Source organism: Brachyhypopomus gauderio, chromosome 2 (genome assembly GCF_052324685.1).
Source record: "Brachyhypopomus gauderio isolate BG-103 chromosome 2, BGAUD_0.2, whole genome shotgun sequence".
Classification (NCBI taxonomy): Eukaryota; Metazoa; Chordata; class Actinopteri; order Gymnotiformes; family Hypopomidae; genus Brachyhypopomus; species Brachyhypopomus gauderio.
The window spans coordinates 9,367,290-9,391,792 of record NC_135212.1 but is presented as its reverse complement, the minus strand read 5'-3'; the positions used below and the strand labels follow the sequence as shown (position 1 = coordinate 9,391,792).

General features: G+C 41.4%; 1 long non-coding RNA gene across 1 annotated transcript; it reads left to right on the top strand.

The window, feature by feature from the left end:
* The first annotated feature begins 19,397 nt into the window (after nucleotides 1–19,397).
* Nucleotides 19,398–23,701, top strand: LOC143486922 (uncharacterized). The gene is made up of 5 exons (XR_013123792.1): nucleotides 19,398–19,528; nucleotides 20,589–20,654; nucleotides 20,768–21,050; nucleotides 21,146–21,282; nucleotides 22,556–23,701. It is a non-coding gene; the product is annotated as an uncharacterized LOC143486922 (long non-coding RNA).
* Nucleotides 23,702–24,503: the final 802 nt, after the last annotated feature.

Here is a 24,503-nt window from a genome sequence, read left to right as displayed (position 1 = left end):
TAGTGGCAGCGCCTGAACCCAGTCCATGTCTCCTGCTGCGCACACTTTGGCCAGTTTAGTCTTAATGGTCTGGTTGGCTCTTTCCACCAACCCCTGTGACTGTGGGTGGTAGACAGTGCCAAACTTGTGGGTTAGGCCCAGCTTTTGTTCTACTTCTGCCAAGTGTTTGTTATCAAAGTGGGACCCATTGTCACTCCTAATCACTTTCGGTAGGCCGTACCTGGGAATCAACTCATTTTGCAACCATTTTATGACTGATTTTGAAACTTCCTTTTTGGTGGGTATAGCTTCTACCCACTTGGTGAATCTGTCTACCATGACCAACAGGTACCTGTACCCCCTTACCCTGTTGTCTGGCCCCATGTCTGTGTAATCGATCACAATCTCCTCAAATGGCCCCACGGGCACTGGGTATCCTCCAATTCTCACCCGGTATGGTTTCTTTACATTGTATGACTGACAGATATCACATTCGCTCACGTATTGCTTCACATGGTCTCTGAGGTATGGATGCCACCATAAACATTCTAATTTGGTCACCATGGCCGACACTCCGGAGTGAGTTGGCCCATGTGCTTCGCATAGTATCAATTTCATCTTCTCTAAGGGCAAAACTACCCTCCCTTCTGGACTCCACCAGAGTCCTTTAGTGACAGTGGCTCCCCGGTCTATCCACAATTGCTTCTCATAGACCGTGGCCTGTTCTTGGATCTGTGCCAGGTGGCTCTCTGTCAACTCAGGCATGTTATGAGTTTCCAGCAACAACAAGCTCTGTGGGTTGTACCCTCCAGCAGCTTTGGCTGCTCTGTCAGCAGCTTCATTACCTCTAGAAACAAAACTGTCATTACCCTGATGTCCTCTTACCTTTATCACAGCCACTTCTTTGGGTAACATGATAGCTTCACTCAACTCATGTACTGCTCTCAAATGTCTGATTGGCTGTCCTGTGGCATTAGTGTACCCATTATCCATCCACCTGACTAGTTCATGGTGGATGACCCCGTGCACGTATGCTGAATCTGTGTAAATGTTCACAATCTGTCCTGACGCGTGTTCCAGTGCTCTAGTGAGTGCGACCATTTCTGCCAGCTGAGCTGAAGCTGGTTGTGGAACCACTCCTGATTCCACCTCCTCCCACTCTTCCCCACATGCTTGTACCACAGCGTAAGAGGCTTTCAGTTCGTTACCTTGTCTCCAACAACTCCCATCTGAACAGAGTTCCCATGCTCCTGGTTTAGTAATTCTGACCTTGTGCAGTTCTGGTCTGAGCTGAATGTATCTCTCTGTGGCGTCAGCGCAGTCATGTGGTGTCGCATCTTCTGCTACTTCAATGTTATCAGTCAGATTCACAAGTTTTGACGCAGTGTTGTACGTGATGTGTGGCTGTGTGAGTATGGCTTTTATCTTGTTCTGTCGTGCTCTTGATAAAGAAAAGGCTTGTGAGTTTATGAACGCCATTACTCCATGATTGGTGCTGACTATTAGTGGGTGACACATTACCAAGTGTGCTGTCTTCTCTATCGCTGTGGTGAGTCCTGCCATGTATGTTGTGCATGGTCCTGTTCCTATCACTGGTTGATCTAATTTGGAACTGTGAAAAAATAAAATGTTCCTTCCTTCACTCTCCCCCTTCTGAAAGAGACAAGCATGAACATGGTTGTCTCTTACAGAAACGTTTAAATGAAAAGGTTGTGTGTAGTCTGGTGCTGCTAATTCAGTAGCGCTAGCAAGTGCTTGTTTCAGAGTTATAAAATCCCTCTCTGCCTCAACCGTCCAGTCAAGCTCCACCTTCCCGTTACTCAGACCTTTTGACACTGCGAGTTTTCTGAGGCTGTGAGCTAGATCACTGTAGTTAGGTATGTAGTTGCGGCAGTAGCCTGTCAGGCCTAAAAATGACATCATTTGGGACACTGTAGTGGGCTTTGGAAATGACAGTATTGACTGTCTCTGATTTGGAGTCAGGGTGTGACCTTTGTGTGAGATGTTTCTCCCCAGAAAGGTGACCATCGGCCTGGCCACCTGGAGTTTTGACTTGTTCACTTTGTAACCTAATTCAGCTAACAATGTTAGAATGGTTATGGTGTCTCTAAGGCACTTATCAGGTGAAGTACTAGCTATTAACAAATCGTCCACGAACTGTATTAGTACGGTGTTAGGGTCAATCAAATCATTGTCAGTTAATCTAGACATCTTTCAACAGACATTGATTGAAGATGCCTCGTGAGTCTTTGTAGCCTTGAGGTAGCCTGTTGTATGTGTACTGTTGACCTTTAAAGGTGAACGCAAAAATGTCTTTCACATTCTCATCATTTGGTATAGAAAAGAAAGCATTAGCTAAATCTATGCATGAAAAGCTGCAGTGTTCAGTCGTCAGGTTCTGCAAAGATCGATAGGGGTCAGGTACTGGTATGTTCTCAGTTACAGTGACTTCATTAATGCGCCTCAAATCATGCACCATACGATACTCATCTTTTCCAGGTTTTTTAACAGGTAGTATGGGCGTGTTCCACGGTGACGTCGTGGGTTTCAGAACTCCAACTTTGATTAAATCTGCAATGGTGTCTGTAATACCTGCCATGGCTTCTGGCTTGATTCGGTACTGTGGCTGATGAACGACTGTTTCTCCTGGCTTTAACCTAATAGGAGCCATGTGGTGTGATGCACATCCTACATCTACCTTTGTCGTGGTCCACAAGTTGGCTGGGACCGTCTCTAGTTGTCCTTTGGCCTGGGGGTGATCCAACAGTGCTCTGCCGTGTGTGGCTGTCAGGGGCTGGTTACAGAAGTACGCCAAGTCACTGGTATCACATGCGACTCTCCAGTACTTACCATCCGACGTACCCTCTACCCCTGGCAGACAGGTTGGGCGAAACTGTTCCCCCCACCTTTGCTACTCTTCCTTAGAGCCCCCCCTGCTCCTCTCTAGCCGTCCATCTCCTTATCTCAAACTGCTTGTTTTGCAGCTTATACTGAATAGGCCCATTCTATTCTCCTCAAGGCCACTGAGGCCTCCTTACTCCTGCTTTCCCACAGTCTTCCTGAAAAACACTAAATTGACACATAAAGTTATTAGCCTTTAATTTTCTTTTTTCCAACAGTACCAGTTTTTTATTCAACATGGCTGGTGAGGAAATGCTAAATGTGTGCAAAAGTTTGATGTAAAATGGTTGGTTTATGGTGTTGGTTTATGTGAGTGGAAAACTTTATAGGAACAAATGACTGTGACTTGTAAAGTAATTCATACAACTACTGTTATGCTGACTTAAACGTATGGGTGACCAAGACAGGAAGGCAGGTGACGACTGTGTGTCATTAGGTGACATAATTGACCATAAATCATCACAGTCTCTCTGCAAATTAGAATAAGTGAAAAGTGCAACATGAAAGTCAGAAAAATGTGCCACCTTATGATCAAGGCCCAGTAATGCCCACAGCTTCCTCACAGGAGAGTGCCACCAAAACTCAGGAAGAAGTAAAAGGAATCTACCCAGTGGTTAATGTAGAAACAAGAACAGTCCAAATAGTTAAAACCCCCAATAAAAAGTGTAAAAAACGACAAGATGAGAGTGAAAAGGGAGGGGGGGAGCACTGCAACAGTTCACAGGAAGCTAGCTCAGGAAGTGAGTCTGAGCACTCTGAAGAGACTGACAGAGAGGAAGTGGTGAACAACATTAGTACACGCTGCACACAGAAGACAGGCAGGCAAGCAGAGGTAGAAAACGAATAAATCAATAAATAAATAAATAATAATAAAAAAAAACCTGCTAATCCTGCTAAAGGAATTAAACTAGGAAAGACCAAGAAGGGAGTTAAGGGACCAAGAAAAAGGGAAATAGACAATAAAAGCAAGTCAGGTCGTGCGGTAAGGGTTAACTGCAAATTAAAAGGGACTTGGGTGGAGTCAGATGTTGAGAGCGTGCACGCGGGGGAAAGTGATGAGAGTGGAGATAACATGCCAGAGAGAGAAATGGTAGGGGGCGATGGTTTGAAGTCAGGAAGTGTCTCCCTAGTAGAGGAACTTATAGAAGCCAGAGAAGAATGACGCAATTTCACAGAGCAGCTTCTCTCACTCCAGCATTTAGCCCCAGAGTGTTGTGAGTTGGATGAGTCTGTAGGCCCATACCAGGGCACTAGATCTAAGAAAAGAGAGTCAAAATTACAGGTAGTTTTAAACATGCCATTTGCAGTGATGCCGGTAACGCGTTACTTAGTAACGCGTTACTGTAGTCGGACTACTTTTTTCAGTAACGAGTAGTCTAACGCAACTACTATTTAAAAACTAGTAGTCAGATTAAAGTTACTTATCTAAAACATCGTGCGTTACTATTTCTGCATTTCGGGGGAACGTAGGTTATATTTATTCATTCTTATTTTTTGGCTACACGTTTCTTGCGCGGTTACGTCATCTCTGCTCTGCGGCGCCAAAGTCAGATGGAAGGAGAGGTTCGCCTTTAGCAGCTGGAAATACAGGCATTATTTTGATTTTATTTCGGCTAAGGAAGACAACATTAAGGTCCGTTGTACACTCTGTCCTGGCGACAGAGTGCTGTCTACTTTCAAAAACACAACGTCAAACCTGAAAAAAAAACGGGGCTTGGCGGCGAACGTAAATTGTTACCGGGCGGAGTGTAAAATGGATATAAATTCAGTATTATATCGCGATCGATCGATCGCCGGTGGTTGGCGCCAGAGCGAACTAGTAACTCATTGAATCATAGATGTGGATCAGAGGTAAATAAACTAGATTTTTTTTCGGCGTGAGATATCGGAAGTGTGGCGTGTAAGCATGTGAAGACAGTCAAATGCGTTTGTCTCAATGCGTGAGAGTTGGCAACCCTGTAAGTGGGCGGAGTTGAACAGAAAGACTGTCTTATTTATTTATTTAAAAAACATGTAAGCCTATTTCAAGAAAAAGTTTACAAATGCCAGTGTCATTTTTGATGTTCCGGTTAAAATACATGTCAATAAAGTGAGTATTGGCAGAACTGGTAGTCATTTTCATGTTATAGGGGCGGGGGGATCAGCCTCTGCTGAAAGTAACTAAAAGTAATCTAACTTAGTTACTTTTAAAAGCAAGTAGTCAGTAACTTAACTGAGTTACTTTTTAAAGAAGTAGTCAGTAGTCAGTAGTCGGATTACTGTTTCAAAGTAACTATGGCAACACTGGCCATTTGTGCACAGGCCCACTGGCCTTCGTGAATATCAGCCTCGGCCATTGACTGACGTCACTGCCCTGACTGACCAACTTCCCCCTCTCAGTGAGGGACGAGGCATTTGGCTAGTCAAACTGGATAAGCTGACAGCAGGAAAGATCTTGGCCTTGGGAGACTTTAGAGGTGTGGTAGCACGTTGATGCACTGTCATACGTTCATTGTATAGTTCTGCCTTTGTTTGCCATCTCAGCTGTTTCTAGTTTATATCTCATTATTGTCTGGGATTTAGTTCCTGTTTTTATATGTTCTGATCATGGGTTATTGTGTTTGTGATCTTGTGGTTTTTCCCTCTGTTACTCTGGTCAGTTGGGTCATAAGTTTGTTTAGGTAAATGTTTAAAAGCTTTACCGGTATTGGATTTTTACTGGTTCATCTAGCCTCCTTATCCTTAGTTTGTTTTGATGTCTGGTTATTACTGAAAGTATGATAGATGTTCATGCATTATTAGTGTTTGCATCTGCCTGTCTAGCAGTTTTGTCTTCGGTTTAGGTTACTGACATGTTCCCTTGGTACACATGTTTTTAGCAGTCTGGTTTTGTTACTAAGGTATTGTTTTGTTTTTGCATCGCTAGTTTGCTTTAGTTCCTATGGTGTTTTCCCTGTGCCTTGTGTTATGTTAACATTCCCTTACATATAAATTTCTCTTCCTTGCATAGTCACGGTGGTCCTTCATATTCTTAGTGTTAAAGTGAAGTTACTGTTTAAGTTAAGTGTTTTTTAGTATGCAGCAGGCACAACCCACCTGTTACATGAAGTACCCCTCAATAGACATAATGGAGCATTAGGTGAGGCCCTCTGTAAAATGGCCAGTACATGCAGCATCCGCCATTTCTAAAGTCACATGGTTGGATAAGTCAACTCCCACAAGTTATCTGAGCCAAGCAGCATACGTCTGGGTGTCCCAAACTGGTATGCACCCAGGGTCCCAACGCTCACACCTTAACTGGTTTAGAAAAGGGTGTACGCAGGCAGTGTACACGTACAGGGGCCCGCCACAGACTCCTCAATATGTTCCCTATCTGCAACAGGGGTGGGAGTACCCACCAATGAGATTTAACTCTAGTTTAAGAGGGAGGGGTCGGGCAAGGGGCAACGGTAGTCAGGGTTGTCCTGGCAACTGTGGTCGTGGCATGTCGGGTGGATGTTTCTTTGTGGGCAAGAGTGTCACTGGTTGAGGGAGTGTCTTCTGAACGCCGTTGGACAGGGGAGGTCCAGAAGTCCGTATGTACCAGCACCAAACCAAACCTGCGGCAGACCCCATGCTGCCCCTCACTGCCCGTACTCAATGGTTGTCATTTCTGGTTGAAACAAAGGAGCGACTCATTCAGCATTCAACTGTGTTTTGCCTGATGCTGATTCTGTGACCAAAGTCTGCATAAAGCTGTTCCAATGACTGTGCAATGTGGCCAGCAGCCCATTAACCACAACTTCCTCATATCAGAGACTGCACCTGATAACCTCTGCAGAAGAGACATTTTTTAAACTGGGAGCTACTGTGTTATGTAGCCCTCTAGGACTGGTGATCTCCACGGAATGGCCTCCCACAGTTCACATCTTCTGGAGCCAGACTCCTGCACTGCGAGGGGCGTCCACTCTGTGTTCATGGTCTGGAAGCTGTGGATGGCTCTTATTGGTCCCTGCGTCCTGCCACCCGACCCACTGCATGTTAATTTATTTTATGACCAATAGGGGATCCAGATTATGGGGAGGAATTTGAGGAATAGCTACAGGATCAGGTATGGGAGATTGCAACCAGGAGCATAAGGGTGGAGCCTGAGGGTGTGGTGGTCCCTGTGAGGCTGACACCTGCTTAGCGACACTGGTATGATTAGGAGAGCCACTATAGCCAAGGATTAGGTAATAACTAATATTCCATGTGTGAGCTATGCTAAGTCTTGTAATACTTGGTTTATTAAAACAATGTCATTTGTCAAAGTTATTCTAATGTGATATGTTGAGCAGGTTCCAGGAGAGAGAATGCTGCGATCATCTTGACCATAACTTAATTTTAGATCAGATACCAGCTTCTCTGTGGTCATGATGCTGGCTTTATCTCACAGCCACCAGCTGCGTTTGAGACACAGGCAGATTACTCTAGATGTTTCTGAAACACCCTCTTGTGTTTCAGAAAAAGGGGGGGCAGGAAGGTGCTGATTTATTACAGCAACTTGTTTAAATAAATAAAACAGCACACATAGTCACAAGACATTCATTATATATTCTAACCAGTCACAGCGTCATGGCTTTTGTAAAATTACAAATGTTCACACTACAGAAGGTTTTGTGTTTTAAAAACTTAATGTTTTCACTTGAAGGAATTAATATGGCATGCAGGGTCCGGCACATGAGTGTGTAACTGAGGTGGCATATGCAGCTAAATGGAACCAATTCCTGGGGTAGAGAACAGACGAGTGACAGAGGAGTGCAGGTTCAGGAGTCAAGATGGTGGTGTTGAATCAGGATTTGTGGTGGTAATGGAAGCTCAGGGAGACGCAGGCGAGTTCTGGGTAGCACATTCAGGTAAAACTGGGTAGTACAATCAGCACAGAGGGCTGAGATTTTGGCTGTCATTGTAGCACTAAGGTTGGTGGAAGGCAAGAAAGTTAACATCTGTACACACTCTGCGTATGTGGAAGGAGTGGTTTATGTAGAACTCTGTACAGAGAGAGTAGGTTACACCACTTCAGGAGGTAAATTCATTAAATGATAAGAAGATGTAAAAGGTGTTGTTACTATTGGTAAGAGTTGCTATCATTAAATGTCCAAGTTATCAAAAGGGGGCAATTTAATACAGAGTTAATGCAGCTGCAGACGTGGGTGCTAAAAAGAGGCAGGATATGTTACAGGAGCCCATCAGATGGTTTGCAGGGCAGAGGACAGTGGTCTCCTCTGCCATAGGATTCAGAGCTATGTAAACTACAGGAAAAATGTTGTGGTTAAACAAAGGTGGTAAATGGGGTAGGGAGGTTTGGAAAGGACCTAACGGGAGACCGATTTTACCAAGTCAATTGATAAATCAGTGTTTTCTGAAGCACACAGGGTAGCAAAATTGCAGGAACATGTGTGTCACTGGTCACACCCATACTTAACTGACTTAATAGCAGACTCGACTGAAAATGTGAATATCTGTAATGCACATAACTTGTTTTTTAAGACCAGGTCTAAGCAAGTTTCCTGGGCAGTAGGAGCCAGGAGAGGAGATCCAGACTGACTACACTGACATGTTAATACCAGTACGGTGACTAAGGTATTTGTTAGTGACTGTGGATAAATTCTTATGTTGGGTAGAAGCATTTCCCACCAGGCCAGAGGACTCTAAGTTGGTCTGCAAAATGGTGATAAAATTACTGGATGCTGCACCATTGTATAATAAATTAAGTGTGCTCAGATAATGGGATGCACTTCACTACCTAGGAGCTAAAATTTGTGGAACAAAATTTGGGTTTGAGACACAAATATGGGTTGGTTTATCATTCTCAATCTCAGGGTAAATTGGAAAGGATAAATGGTAACAAAGGATAAAGGAAAAGATATGTGCACAAATGTATGTGTTTGTATTGTTGGCCAGAAGATCTTCAGTGAATTTTGTTACAGGATTCACTCCGTATGAGCTCATATGACAGTGAGAAGTTTTCGGGGGCCCCCCAACGCGCTTGCGACATCCGACAGGAAAATCACAAGGTTGTACAAATAATGGTAAAATGCACTAAAAAGCTGTCTGTGAAGTTTATTCTGTCCAGGCGTAAGGAGGAGTCAGAATCAACGCCATGTCCACCAGCAGATCCACCAGTCACCAAGTCATTGAGAAGACATCACACGCCATCCAATCGAAGGGCAAAGGAGAAATGTGGTATCACTTCAGCCAGTGCCGACCATCAGAACCATCCCTTGAGCGCGCAGAGATACGGAGCTCTCAAACAACGAGTCAAAAATAACACTAGAGCTGGGGCACGTCAAAGGCCTAGTTTAACATTGTTTATTTGACTTTGTTTATTGCTGGTTTATTGTTATCTGTTTTTTGTTTGTTTCTGCATTATTATTAAAGTTGGCACTAATGTGATGATTATTATGTAACAGAATGTTAACGGGCCGCCCAATGGAGGATGGGTTCCCTTTTGAGTCTTGGACCTCCCAAGGTTTCTTCCTATTCCCCACCATCTAGGGAGTTTTTCCTTGCCACTGTCGCCTTTGGCTTGCTCACTAGGAATCTGGACCCATAGTATTGTTAACCTTGTAAATCCTGTAAAGCGCTTTGTGACAACATGTGTTGTGAAAAGCACTATACAAATATATTTGATTTGATTTTGATTTGAATGTGAAGCCATAAAATGTTTGTCTCACCAGGACCTTCAGGGGACTGCCCCCTGTGTATGTGGGTCCATGGTGGGTCAAGGCCTTTATTGTCTTAATAGTAACTGTAAAATTGCTGTTGTATTCCATGCGTAAGAAACTTAGTGTAACGCTTTATCAGCACTGATTGAACAGAGGGATCCTCAGGGACAAGCAGCTATGATGTCACTGTTGTGTCATGGGGAGTCAGATGAGAGGGTAACATTGGAAGATATTTTGTGATCTCTGTTTTATCAGAGATCAAGAGAGGGTTTGTTGTGATTTTGGGTTTTTGCTTAGCACTAGCATTAGCAACAATATATTTTGCTTACCCTTTAAACATAATATAGGAATTAAATGTAACTATTGTTTTAAATGTGTCCGAGCTGTGAACCCTAAAGAGGGGCTTTAGAAAATCATGATGCATAAGGAGTTTAAACGAGAAGAGGATTGCTCAAGCAGAAGTGGTGACCTAACAATGCTGACACGGGTGAAATATGAATGTATGACATCCTAATGTATGGTGACCTCGGGTCGAGCAGATAGTCCAGAGACAGGAACCATATGAGATGTTGGGTTTGCAGACAAAGAGAGAAGTCTTGTTTGTTTGAATAACAATAAGGCATAGAAGAAGATCTGTGGGTTTGGGGGTGGGGAAATAGTAAAGTAAGTAAAGTAAGTAAAATTTTATTTATACAGGGCTCTCAAGTTTTGGATTCATGTCAGAGTGTGAGAGTTGTTGACGGGGGGGGTGGCGAACGTGAGTTGTTGAGCGGGGGGGGGGGGGTGGCGAACGTAAGTTGTTGAGCGGGGGGGGGGGGGGGTTGTATATCTCGATCGATCGTAGGTGGAGGGCGACATAGATATGGATCGGAGGTAAATAAACTAGATTTTTTTTTTCTCGCCGTGTGAAATCGTAAGTGTGGCATGTGAGCGTGTGAAGACGGTCAAATGCGTGTGTCACACGCTCAATGCGTGAGACTTGAGAGCCCTGTTTATATAGCACATTTAAAACAAAGTGCTGCACAATAGAAAAATACATTCCCACCCCCTAATTACCTGCCGCAAACACAGCACAAACATTAACATTGACACAGTCCTTAATACACAGTTTGTCAGCTGCCAAATGCTAAAGAATAAAAGTGTGTTTTAAGTTTGGATTTAAAACTCGTCACAGACGTTGCATTTCTGACATCAGTTGGAAGTCCATTCCAAAGCCTTGGTGCAGCAACAGTGAAGGCACGATCCCCTTTTTGTTTAAGACGAGATCTTGGAACTGTCAGAAATGATTGGGTCGAAGACCTTAAAGCTCTTGAGGGCACATACATACAGAGCATGTCTACAATATATGCTGGTGCAAGTCCATTTAAGGCTTTAAAAACCATCAATGCTATTTTGAATTGGATTCTGTAATGCACTGGAAGCCAGTGCAGGGATGCCAAAATTGGGGTGATGTGTTCTTTTTTTTGGAACCAGTTAATAATCTGGCTGCACTATTCTGAACCAACTGTAAGCGTGACAGAGTTGCTTCATTAATCCCAAAATACAGTGCATTGCAGTAATCCAATCTAGATGTAGTAAAAGCATGAATGACCTTTTCAAGATCTGAAGTACTAAGAAATGTCTTTAATTTGGAGATTGTTCTTAGCTGGAAAAAGCAGCCCTTGACTATTGCATTAATTTGCTTCTCAAATTTGAATTCTGAATCAAAAATGACCCCAAGGTTTTTAACCTGAGTTTTTAGAAAGGTTTTTAAAGGGCCCAGATTTTCCTTGAGATGGTTAGTTAATGAAGGAGGCCCAAACAGAATAACCTCTGTTTGGACTTCCGGTTACGGTATGCCCGAGTGAAGATGCACGTCGAGTGCTCTCTGACCACAATATATCTTTAACTGCCTGTTATTGAAAAATAAATCCACCTACTTACTCAAAGTTACTACCAAAATGGCATATTCACAAAAGACGCCCAGGAGGGAACCGAAAACGGGGAAGAACGACGATATGAAGGCAAGTCAAAAACAGTTAACGCTAGATGCTAGTCTAGCTCAAACCGACAATGTGAGTGAAATGCTGATGCTGACAGAGCTTCGTAAGTTTCGAGAAGAGTCAGGAACTGCTCAACGAGACATTATGGAATCTCAAACTCGGATGGAAGCTACAATAGGAGAAATTAAGGAAAGAATGGACGGATTGGAAGAGAGATTGAACTCGGCAGAAGAAAGGGTGAGCAACGCCGAAGACCGGGGCATACGACAAGAAAGAGCATTAGCGTATCTACTCAAAAAAGATGCCATGTTAACTGCAAAACATGACGACCTGGAGAACAGAATGCGTAGGAACAATATAAGACTCTATGGGATGAAAGAGGAATCAGAAGGAAGAGAAATGATCCCATTTGTCACTAACTTTCTGAAAACTGCGCTAAAGTTACCAGACGGCTTAGACATGCGCATCGAAAGAGCCCACAGAGCAACAGCACCAAAGCCGAAGCTAGCAGCTCCTTCGAGATCAATAATAGTCCGTTTTCTGGACTTCAGCGTTGTGGTGCTGCAGCAGGCATGGAAACAACGGGATGTAGAATTCCAAGGGAGCAAAGTCTATTTTGAGGACTATTGCCCCGAGGTGCAAAGAAAACGAAAGCAAGTACGCGAAGTGATTAAAAAATTAAAGTAACGGAACATCAAAGCACAATCTCCATACCCAGCTCAACTTAAACTCTTTCTGGACAATGGCATTGAAACCTTCCCCACTTTATTAGATGCCCAAACCACCCTGAAGAAGCTGGGGATTCAGGTAGAGGTGCACGAACGAGACATCCTGGAGAGAGACTTGTTACATGCTAATTGGCAGACCAAGGGAAGACGAGAGAAACCTGACCAGATGATGAAAGACACGGAGATCAGGGCCATCATAAACGCTGTAGATCAACGTGAGGTAGAGGGAAGACATGGGGCGGGCCTAGTGGCACCCCCTGTTTAACTATCGTTTCAATTAATGGTGGAGTGCTTAGAAAAGTAAAGTAAATAATTTACAGGCATTACAAGTTTTAAAAAAAGAGATATCGGTCTGGGGGCACGCAGGGGAGTGCCTTAATTTAAACCGGGCATTTAATGCAGCAAAGAGTCGGAGACTGTGTGGACCGCTGCCTTACACACACTGTGTATATCACCCAGGGACATTATATTCCCTTTCCATTAGACATCGTGTGTATGCCGCCCCCTCCCCTCCCCACAGGGGCGACACACAGATTAGTTGGAAGTTCTTTGGAAGTTCTTTGATGAATACAATGGTTTTGTATGCTTTCTTTGTTTTTTTGTTACTTGGCAGGCGGTGTTTGAATGGTCATTTTGTTTACAGTGATATTGATATACCTCAGAGGGATGAGAAATATCTAATATGCTTTATATGTAATGATGTCAATGCTAAAAGTTTGTAGTTATAATATTAATGGCATAAATCACCCTATTAAGAGGAAAAAAGTTTTAACTCAATTAAAAAGGTTGAATTGTAATATTGGACTTCTGCAAGAAACACATTTAAATGAGGAGGAACATGCTAAATTAAAAAGAGAGTGGGTAGGACAGGTATTTAGTGCATCATATATAGGCTCTAAAAAGGGGAGTAGCTATACTGTGTCATAAATCTCTATGTTTTGTAGCAGAAAAAGTTCTTAAAGATAAAGGAGGTCGTTGGATTATTGTGATAGGCTCAATTGGAGGATGGGTCTTAACAGTTATGAATATATATGCTCCTAATGAGGACAACCCCGGCTTTTTTAAAGAATTAGCCCTAATATTAGCGGAAAACTCAAAGGGAACAATTATACTAGGTGGTGACTTTAACTGTGTGTTAAATTATTACATGGATAAATTCAGATTTGACCAAAAACACCAAGCATTAAAATCAATAGCACTGAAAAATATGCTTGAGGAGTTAGGGCTTGTAGATGTATGGCGTGCAAAGTATGCAAAAGTCAGAGATTATACATATTTCTCAAGGGTCAATAAAAGCCACTCTAGAATAGATTTTTTTTTGTATGTCTAAACAAGAGGTCCACAGAGTAGCGGATTGTCATATCGAGCCCCAAACTATTTCAGACCATGGGCCAGTGTTAATGTCTCTAAATATGAATTTAGTTAAGCCCTTAAAATTATGGATATTAAATGTATCACTTTTAAACAACCCAGAGACGATACAATTTATTAAAGACGAATTGAAATTTTTCTTAGATACTAATGATAGTGATTCGATCTCCCCCTCCATTTTATGGGACACAGCAAAAGCATACTTGAGGGGCAAAATCATTTCAATTTCATCAAAAATTAAAAAAGAAAAAGAAGCAAATCAAGAAAAATTACAAGAACAAATTAGAAAATTAGAAGCAGCTCACAAAAAAACTAATAATGACATGATTTTACAGGAATTGAAGAAATGTAGACAAGATTTGAATGACCTACTAACTGAGAAAGTAGAGGGTGCTTTACGTTTTGCTAACCAAAAATACTACGAGCAAGGCAACAAAGCAAGTAGAGTCTTGGCATTTCAGTTAAGAAAAATGCAGGCAAATCGAACAGTTCAAAAGGTCACTTGCCCATCAGTCAATAAGTTGGTATCCCATCCTAAGGAAATAGCGAATGCATTCTCAGAATACTACAAACAATTATACGACTCGGTCTCTATTCCCAACAAAACAGAGAAAATCAAACAGTTCCTCCAGCAAATTAAGCTTACCAAACTCAATGAAAATGAGGCTAAAACCTTAGTGGGCATAATTACAGAAAAAGAAATAAAATGTTATAGGGAAGCTTAAAAATAATAAGTCACCAGGATCGGATGAATTTCCTGGAGAATTTTATAAACATCTCCAGGTAGAAATTACTCCTCTCTTACATAGGGTGTTTAATTATGCCTTAAGAGCAAAAGATCCACCTAAAACATGGGCTGAAGCAATCATCTCGGTCATACACAAGGAAGGTAAAGATCCCACACAATGCGCCTCCTATAGACCAATTAGTTTATTGTGTAATGATGTTAAAATTCTAAGTGCCGTTCTGGCTAGAAGACTACGGAATATTATCAACAAACTCATTAACCCAGATCAGACGGGATTTATGCCTAAAAGATTGGGGATAAATAACATCAGACGCACCCTAAATGTAATCTTGGCAGGTCAACAAAGTCCACACCCTTCAATGCTACTTGGTCTGGATGCCGAGAAAGCATTTGATCGAGTGGACTGGATGTATTTAAAACAAGTTCTATTGGAGATGGGATTTGATGAAACCTTTATTAAATGGTTTGGGGTGCTGTATTCCAATCCGATCTCGAAAGTTCAGGTAAATGGATATTTATCAGAAAGTTTTCCCCTAAAAAGAAGAACACGCCAAGGATGTTGCTTGTCGCCAATTTTGTTTGCTATTAGTATAGAACCTCTAGCTGAGCTAATTAGATCAGATCAGTCTATTTGAGGTATTTCAGATAAAATTAAGACCCACAAATTATCAATGTATGCTGATTACATCATATTATATATTAGAGACCCAATAATTTCTATACCAAAAATTCTAAATTGTTTAAATGACTTTAGTCTTGTTTCAGATCTAGTTTTCTAATAAACGAATCAAAATCAGAAGCCATGATGATAAAAGGGAAGTGGCCCCCAGAATTATCTGGAATAGCCAAATTTAATTGGTCACCTAATGGGTTCCGATATTTGGGAATTAACATCACTACGAATATTCCTCACATGTATAAGGCAAACTACGGGAAGATATTGGTTCAAATTCAAAATGACTTAAAAAGATGGGAAATACTACCACTATCCCTTTTTGGAAGGGTCGAAACAATCAAAATGAATGTTCTCCCTAGATTGCTGTATTTGTTTATGTCCCTCCCTGTTTGGATTTCAGCATCCTTTTTCAAGAAAATGCAAAAGATGATTTCCACCTTTATTTGGCAGAAGAGAAAGGCCAGAATTAAATTTACTCAACTAACTAGTGGTAAAGCACGGGGAGGCCTTAACTTACCGAATTTGAAACTCTATTACTGGGCAGCACAATTACGTGGAGTATTGGAATGGTTAATACAAAATAAAGAAACAACATGGTTAACTATGGAACAAAGTTCATGCCCAGGGCTTTCCTTACAGGCCATTGCCTTCGGTTCAAAGGAAGTTTGGAGCAAGTACAAGATTACAAATACGTGGATGAAATGTACCCAAAAGACTTTCAGCATCATAAGGAAAAGTATTAAAGCTCCACAATCCATATCTAGGGCCATGAAAATTGTGGATGTATTAGACTTTTCGCCAGGACAACAGGATCCAAGGTTCCGGGACTGGGGAAATAAGAACTTAATGTTTATAGATGACTTATTTGAAAGGGAAATTAATGTCTTTTGGTCAGTTACAGGAGAAATATGGGCTGACTTCAACTGACTTCTATAGATTTTTACAAATTAGAAGCTATTTGACGTCCCATAAAGAATGGCCACGTCTCCAGTCACGACCTACAGATTTAGAAATGCTCTTTATAAAGGCCACAAAAGAAGGTAAATGTGAGAAAATGGTGTCAAGTCTATATTAAATTTTACAGTCCGATATGCTGGATGGCCCTCCCGAGGTAAAAGAAAGGTGGGAATTAGAAATGAATGTTGTGATTGAGGACAGTGAGTGGGAGCTAGCCTGTGAAAGTAGTCACAAACTAACTAGCAGTCCAATGTGGAAGGAATTCAATTGGAAAGTTAATACCAGATATTTCAGAACTCCAAAAATCATTTCCAAATATGACAAAGCTAAGACAAATTTGTGTTGGAGGCAATGTGGACAAATTGGAGATCATACACATGTTTTTTGGGACTGTCCAAAGATTAAAACATACTGGGAAAGAATCAGAGAAGAGATGTCAAATATTTTGCATATTTTTATTGAATGGAACCCCCTTGTCTTTGTCCTGGGAATACCCCCAAACAAGCTGTGAAGCAAGGAATTATTATATCTGCTTGGAATCATGGTTTTAGTTGCAAAAAAAAAGTATTACCATACATTGGTATAAATCTTTGCCTCCCAGTATGGGAGATTGGAAAGAGAGACTGGTGAAGGTTTATATCATGGAAAAAATAACAGCAAAATTAAACTTAACCATGGATTTATTTAAAAAAAGATGGAAACCTTTGATAACATACCTGGATCTGACAATATAGCCTGTTAAACTATATATAGTTTATATATGTTTTACAAGTCATTTTCTACAGCGTCCTCCCGTAACGATATGTGGTAGTATAAAGAAACACCCTCAAAACAGGGGAAGGGACATTTACCTGAAGAATTTTAATGTTGCTTTGTGTTCCACGTTTGAAATGTGCTGGAATTTTGACTAACGTAGCCTACATTAAATGCTTGAAATTGTAATGGTATTTCGTTTCACAAGCTGTCTGACTGAACAGTTCGCTTGTATTACATTTACAAATAAATTTACAAATAATACCGCGCAGCTACACAAACGTAATGTCAGGAGATACTGTAGCGACTACTACTCCTCACGGCGAGTCTTGTCCTTTAAGTGACACTGGGGAGGCGGAGCCTGTGCGCACCAGGGTTGCGTTATCAATAAAGTTTCCCTCCTCGGGATTTTTGGATTAAGCAGTTTCTGCCTCGGTTACCGAACCTGCACTTAAAAAAAAATGCACTTCCAATAAAGTGAGTATTGGAAAAATTTATTTTGCTGCTGAATGTAACTATTAAAGTCACTTGTAATCTAATCGTAGTTACTTTTAAAAGGAGTAATCAGTAATTAGTAATCGGATTACTTTGTCAAGGTAACTTAGCCATCACTGTTTATATATGTGTATGGATGTGTATGTATATGTATATCTATATGTGTGTATGTATATATATATGTATGTATATTTCAGTATATGTATGCATGCAAATAAGTGCTTAAATGTGGGCAGATAGGTGGATATGGATACTTGAATATATGCGCATAGACAAAGTAAACGTGTAACAAACTATATTAATATGTACTCTATTTATTTAAATATTTTTTTTCCTCTATTCTTTTTCTACAAACCCTCAATGCTGTCTAGAACTTGTTTTTTAAGATCGTCACCTGCCAAGATGTTCGCGTTGTTTATGTTTAATTGTTTAATTCTATTGTACTGAAAGACTATGTATGACTTAATGTGCAATATGACACTTTGGATTGTAAACAGAATATTTCTATCTTAATAATAAAAGTTACTATGTTCAAAAAAAATAATAATAATAACCTCTGTTTTACTGTCATTCAATTGAAGTCATCCAATTTTTTATATCCATGATGCACTCATTGAGTCTATCTAGGGGGTGATGATTCCCAGGTTTCAAAGGTAAGTAGAGTTGTAAGTCATCCGCATAACAATGAAATGAGATTCCATGCTTACGAATAATTTGACCAAGGGGAAGTATATATAATGAGAAAAGAACAGGGCCCAAAATTGATCCTTGTGGGACCCCAGAAGTCACCATGGTAGAGGTAGAAAAGTATTTGCCAATGCTCACTGAAAAGGTCCTGTTTTTAATATAAGAGGTAAACCAACTAAGAGCCACACTCTTGATTCCAACACAGTATTCCAGGCGTTCAATGAGTAAATCATGGTTGACAGTATCAAATGCAGCGCTCAACTCCAGCAGAACCAAGACTGAAGAACCTCCAGAATCAGCATTAAATAAGAGATCATTGGTAACTTTTAAAAGAGCAGACTCTGTGCTGTGAAATGTCCTAAAACCTGATTGAAAGGTCTTATAAATTTCGTTGCTGTCAATAAAACAGGTCAGTTGAGTTAAAACAGCTCTTTCTAAGATCTTAGACAGAAAAGATAGCTTTGATATAGGCCGGTAGTTACTCAGATTTCCTATATCCAGATTATGCTTCTTTAAAACACTCAGGAATTGTGCCAGAGGCTAAGCTTGCATTTATAATTAACAAAACATCGGGGCCAATTGTATCAAAGATTTTCTTAAAAAACCAAGATGGAAGAACATCAACAGCAGAGTTAGAACACTTCATTTGAGAAACAATGTCAGCTAACTGAGACAAGGAGATTGGGTCAAATTTCTCAAATGTTGGAATACCCAGCTTATAAACAGCAGGACTGAACACCGACATTGATATATTAGCTCTAATATTATCAACCTTGGCCAGAAAGAAATCAAGAAAAGCCTCACAGTTTTTTGAGGATGCTTCAGGGCTAATATGTGGAACATGATTGAGAACTGAATTTATTGTATTAAACAGAAATTTAGGCTTATGCTGATTTTTTTAAATCATTTCTGAAAAATATTTTGCTTTATCAGATCTCATGAGTTCTTGAAACCTGAACAAAGTTGATTTAAGAATCTCAAATGATATTTGTAATATATCCCTCTTCCATTTGCGCTCAGCCTTCCTGCACTCTTTCCTAGCCATTCTAACAGAATCATTCACCCAAGGTCTAGTTTTAAAGCTGGGGCGAGTCACTCTAAAAGGGGCAACCTGGTCCAGCACTGCTGTGCAAGAAGATCGAAAAGAAGCAGTTAAATGCTCAATGTCCAACTGAGAGATAGAAGGAGAGGAATAAGTTTTATATGTAACCGCAAACTGAGTAGCTGTAGGGAAAAAAAACACCTAGAAATGATTATTAATATATATTTTTAAATTAAATTAAGCTAGCGGATAATAAGGATATTAACTGATAAGTTTGTTAGCAGCGGCCTGCCGCCATGTTCAAACGCTTCCGACTTCTGCCGGTTTGCAGTCTGCCGAGCTACTCCGTCATTTCCACCCTCTAACCCTTTCCTCCCTCTAATCCTCAATCTCAATCTCAATCTCAATGTGATCTGGCACAAGCGGACAGTTTTTATTTGCTTTTAATAAAAGGTTAAAGACAAGACTGGTGATCTTCCTTTTGCATCAACGAACATGCTGTGCTAAGGTGGAAGAGGATCAAAGCGCAACAAAACTCATCAATGTAAGTTACAAATATAACGCACAGAAAACACACCAGCTTGATCTGTGAGTAAGTGCTAGTTAGGTTAGATATCTTAGCTAACTAACCTAATTATGTTCATGACGTGCTGCAGTATTCACTTAACATTAGCTGGCAATCATAAAGGCGATGTCACGCTGAGTTGTGTTTTTAGCAACAGTAATCCAATCTTTTTGTGCTGACTAATCATGTGCCCATTTTATAGTGTAGTATTTTTATAGGGTAAGGGCATTTATTGAGGGTAAACACAGGGCAGTAGGCTCACCCTTAGAACCTGATGGATGGATTTTACGTCCAAAATACACCTTGTTTTCTCAGATCAATTAAGAATAACTTCTGCGTCTAACCTATGACGTAGCGGGACATAGGTTATCTGTTTTTTAAGTTGCTATTTGTTTTTACATATTGTATTTGTGGTCTTTGACAGCTTTGATTTGTAAGCGATATATTAAAAATGATAATGTAATGATTGCGCCTGGAGAGTCTAGGACTGACTCGGGTGCCTCTAGTGTTGTTAGGAGGAGTGGAGGCAGAGCCAGCCCTGACGACGCAATTGATTTTCAGTTCCGGGACACAGAAGTTTACATTTCTGCCCACATTTAATTTTTCACCATCAATATTTTTTTACTCAGTAACATAAGGGGGTTCAAATGTAACAAAGTAAAACTACTTAGGTCAAAATTTACTCGAGTAAAAGTAAAAATTACATATTTCAAAAATTACTCAGAAAATTACAAATTACTAAAAAGTACTCAATTACAGTAATGTGAGTAAATGTAATTCGTTACTTTCCACCTCTGATTATTTCACAGGTCACGTTTCATTCAATGCACAGTGCTTTTACACTGAGAACGCAGGGTGAACTCTGCTACAGAGTGCCATTAGCTCCCCCTTGTGGAGAACAAGTACAATACAACCTAGTATGTAAGAGTGAGAGAGTCCTTGAAGTCCATAGGCCCATGACACCCCCCCCCGCCTCCCACACACACACTAACACACAAACTAACATTTTTTTATTGTTTCACTTTTTTTTTTATCTCAGACATAGAGATGAGCGCAACTGTGGTTTTGTTCCTTGTCTTTCTTCCTGGACTTTGTGCTTCCAGAGGTAGATATAAGCTATATCCCAGTAATGAATACCTCCTTATTCTCTGCATGTTGTTTCCTGAGTCACTCTGAGGTGTTTTTCCAGCACTAATATTTCTTCATTTTCCTGAACAGAAAATGTTGCATTTGGAGCCAAAGCAGTGCAATCGTCTACATACAATTACTTAGCAGAGGCTACGAATGCTGTTGATGGCAACAGTGATTCAGATTATATGCAAGGTTCATGCACTCACACTGACCCTGAGAGAGATCCCTGGTGGAGGGTGGAATTGCCTGGCACCTACAGAGTAGACATGGTAACCATCACCAACCGTGGTGATTGTTGTGAAGAGCGGATCAATGGAGCTCAGATTCGCATTGGCAGCAGCCTTGAGAATAACGGCAACAACAATATTCTGTGAGAGACTTTTCATTCGCATACATTTGAGTATTTAAGGCCCTCCTGAAAGTGCTCAATCACCCTTTCACCACCTGTTTTAATTGCATCTACAGAGCTGCCACCATTGAATCCCTCCCGCGTGGTGCGACAGGAACGTACAAGTTTGCCCCCGTTAAAGGATGATTTGTTAACATTGTCATTCCTGGAAGAGGAAAAATACTCACACTGTGTGAAGTAAAGGTGTTTGCAGGTAAGAATGTGAGGGGACATTAGAATTGTGCACCAACATCCAATACCAATATGGCATCAATTTGAATGTTAGCAGTACTTACTGGACCAAGACCGAAACATTTCCTTGTCTCATTTTTTGTGCCAGTGAAATTGTGGAGGAATAGCTAAAAAAGCATACATAATTTGTCACTTACACCCCCCCCCCCCCCCCCCCCACCCCCCAGTTGACTGGACAAGACGTTTGGAATCCCAATTTTGCTTCTTTAATTTAGAACAAAAGCTGCTAACATCAGTACTAACAAACACTGGAGTTCAGCAGCAACAATAAGAGCCATTGTAAATAAGTTACATGTGCACATATTTCACTCAACCTGCTCAACCTACATCGCTGCCCTTAAAGGGGAAGCTTTTATTCACTCTTACAGTGAGGTGTAATTATTAACACCATGATGTATTATGTGTGGGTTGACAAAGGTTTATGGGTATGTATTTATAAAGGCTGCTTGGGATGCTGTTGACTTCAGATGTTTATTAGCAAATGTTGGCAGTTAGCCGATTTTGCTTTAAAGAAGCCAAATTTGGACTCTATCTTCTTTCGCTGCTCAAACACATTTGAAGTAAGTGGACAAACATTTTAAAAGTGCATTTTTTTGTCACAACATTCTGTTAAATGCATTTATGCATTCATTTGAAACATTAGCCCTCTGATTCTCCATAACAGACACTGCAGGTATCCAAATCATTACTGCACATCCTGTACATTTGGTTGTTAGCATCACACTTGGTCTGATGGTAACACACCCCTATAGAAAATTAGCAGCAGTAGGCCTACATAAAATCATGGTTACAATGCCTACATCTAAACCTTTGAAATGAAAACATCTTCAACCTTCTTTTTATTTAATAATTTTTGTAAGTATGTGTTCAGATATTGTTTATACACACCATTTAAAAAGTATAATTAGCACCGGTACCAAATATTTAATAAAAAAATGTCATGCTTCACGACACACGAGACTACAACTCCCAGCATACCCAACCATCCAGACGCCGCTCTCACTCACCTGAGTCATAGGTGTGCAGACATAGACATCAGGTGGTGCTAAAGCACCACCAACTCTGCCCTTTATCAACGAAAGTGCCCTTTGAAACTTCAGTAAAAAAAAAATTTTATTATTATTATTATTAACATTTTACTGAGGATCTTTTGAAAACCTGAGCGATTAAAAACAATGCCCTGAAATGAGCCACCACCTCGCACACACCCGACCTCTCTCTTCCTTTAACACCAGATGCGCTACAGCAGCAGTTCAGTTCAGTGAGTGGAAGCAAGTGTCTTCAGCAAAGCCAGCACGGTCACAGATAGGCTTCTTCTCCCGTGCCCCACCAGCCAGGTAACATACACATCAAGTAAAATCATACTGTTTGCCCTCTAAGCCCAATGTGAAATCATTTTCTTGTGCAGTAAAATGTCTCATACAGCACCAAACTACTAAGCATTTTAGCTGACTGGTCACCTGATAAACTAGTCGCTCTAGCCCAAATCAATGATAGATAACGTGAGGACGACCACATACAAATAATTAAGGTAGAGTTTGCAAATCTATGTGTTAAGCTGAACGTTTTCTGTTGTATAGGTTTTGTTAGGCAACATAAATTAACACATTCGTTTGTGAAAGAATAAATGGGAAATTCCCCATTACCCGTGAAAAATGCCCATCTGCATTTATGTAATGACAACACTGTGACGTTCGGCAACGGACGAAAGACGAGACACAGAATCCTCCTTTTCAGCAGACGTCACATATATTTTATACAAGTATTGCACAATAGCGCACGTAGAACGTTGAACAAGCACACAGAGACGTGTAAACTGTAGACAACGACAAGCACAAGACACTGCGTGAATGCACATTAAATAGACAGACCACACAAACCCCACGTGATGACGAGACGAGCCACAGGTGAGATGGATAATCGCAAGACACACCCGCACCCACGGAGATACACTGACGCAGACGACGTTAACACACGCCCCAAAGGGAGGGTTCGGGGACCGTAACGTGACAGACGCTCCCACCAAGGGCACTACCTGTCCCGGGGTGCCAACAGGACCGAGTGCCCCGAACCCACGTCGATGGGCGGATCCGAAGCGCCCAGTCCTGCATCTGGGAGATGACCGCCCTCGGTGGAGAGTCCGCCACGAACAGCCTAGAACACCCTCCCTGGGAGGACACGTGGGAAAACACGTTAGACACATTCAATGGGACGTTCACAAACACACAGACTGGTACATTCACACATAGTGGAACAAAAGGGAAAAAGGGGTTTGGCACACATACGGGAAGACTTACAAACACTGGTACACACACACACGAAACAGGCGCCAAGCTACGCACCAGGAGGAGAGTGATGAGGGGAGAGAGACTGGGAGCTGCTGGCGCTGCGGTGGGCACTCCCCCTCCTGCCTTTGCTGCAAACCCTCTGCTGGGAGCAGCGCGGCTGGCGGAAGCGCCTGGCGCAGCGCGGCCGAAGGACACTCCAGGCAGACTGCATGAGAGTCCGTCGTCGGTTTCCATCGGCTGCTCCTCCTCTGCCTGGCTCCAGTTCATGGACTTGACCGGGCTCTCACCCCGGGAGAAGTCCATGGCGCTGGCGTCGGACGGTCCGGCGGACGCGTCGCTATGCCGTTTGTTTCCTCCCCTCGCGGTCCCCGCGGATAGCTCAGAGGGTTTGGGGACCGTAACGTGACAAACACTCAGTAGCCTATAACTCCTTCTCCTACTTTTTGGGCTTTTTACTGTCTTAATTGTAGGCCTATATTGATTTACTAATTGCAAAATATATGCAACAAGGCCTGCAGAAAGTGGAGGGTAAACAGAAGTTAACTGAAGGACTTAACAATGACTGTATATAGTTAATATTTGATATGGATTTTATCAGTTGGTGGTGTGACTTTTTTCCATTGAAATCTCACATTTAGAGAATGTTACAAATAAAAGTCAAATTTCATTCAACATGTGTGTGTAATTTTTTTTATAATGAAGTGTTCCACATGCGCTAAAAAGTGCCACTTTTCCCCCCTGAGCACTTGCCCCCCAAAATGTCTGAGCACGCCACTGACATTAGTACTAGTCCACCTGCAGCTCATTAGACTGAGCTATTTAAGACTGTCACATTTCTTCTACGTTGCAAAGTATTGTCCAAGCTTTTCGTGACGAAGCATACTGAGCGTTATAT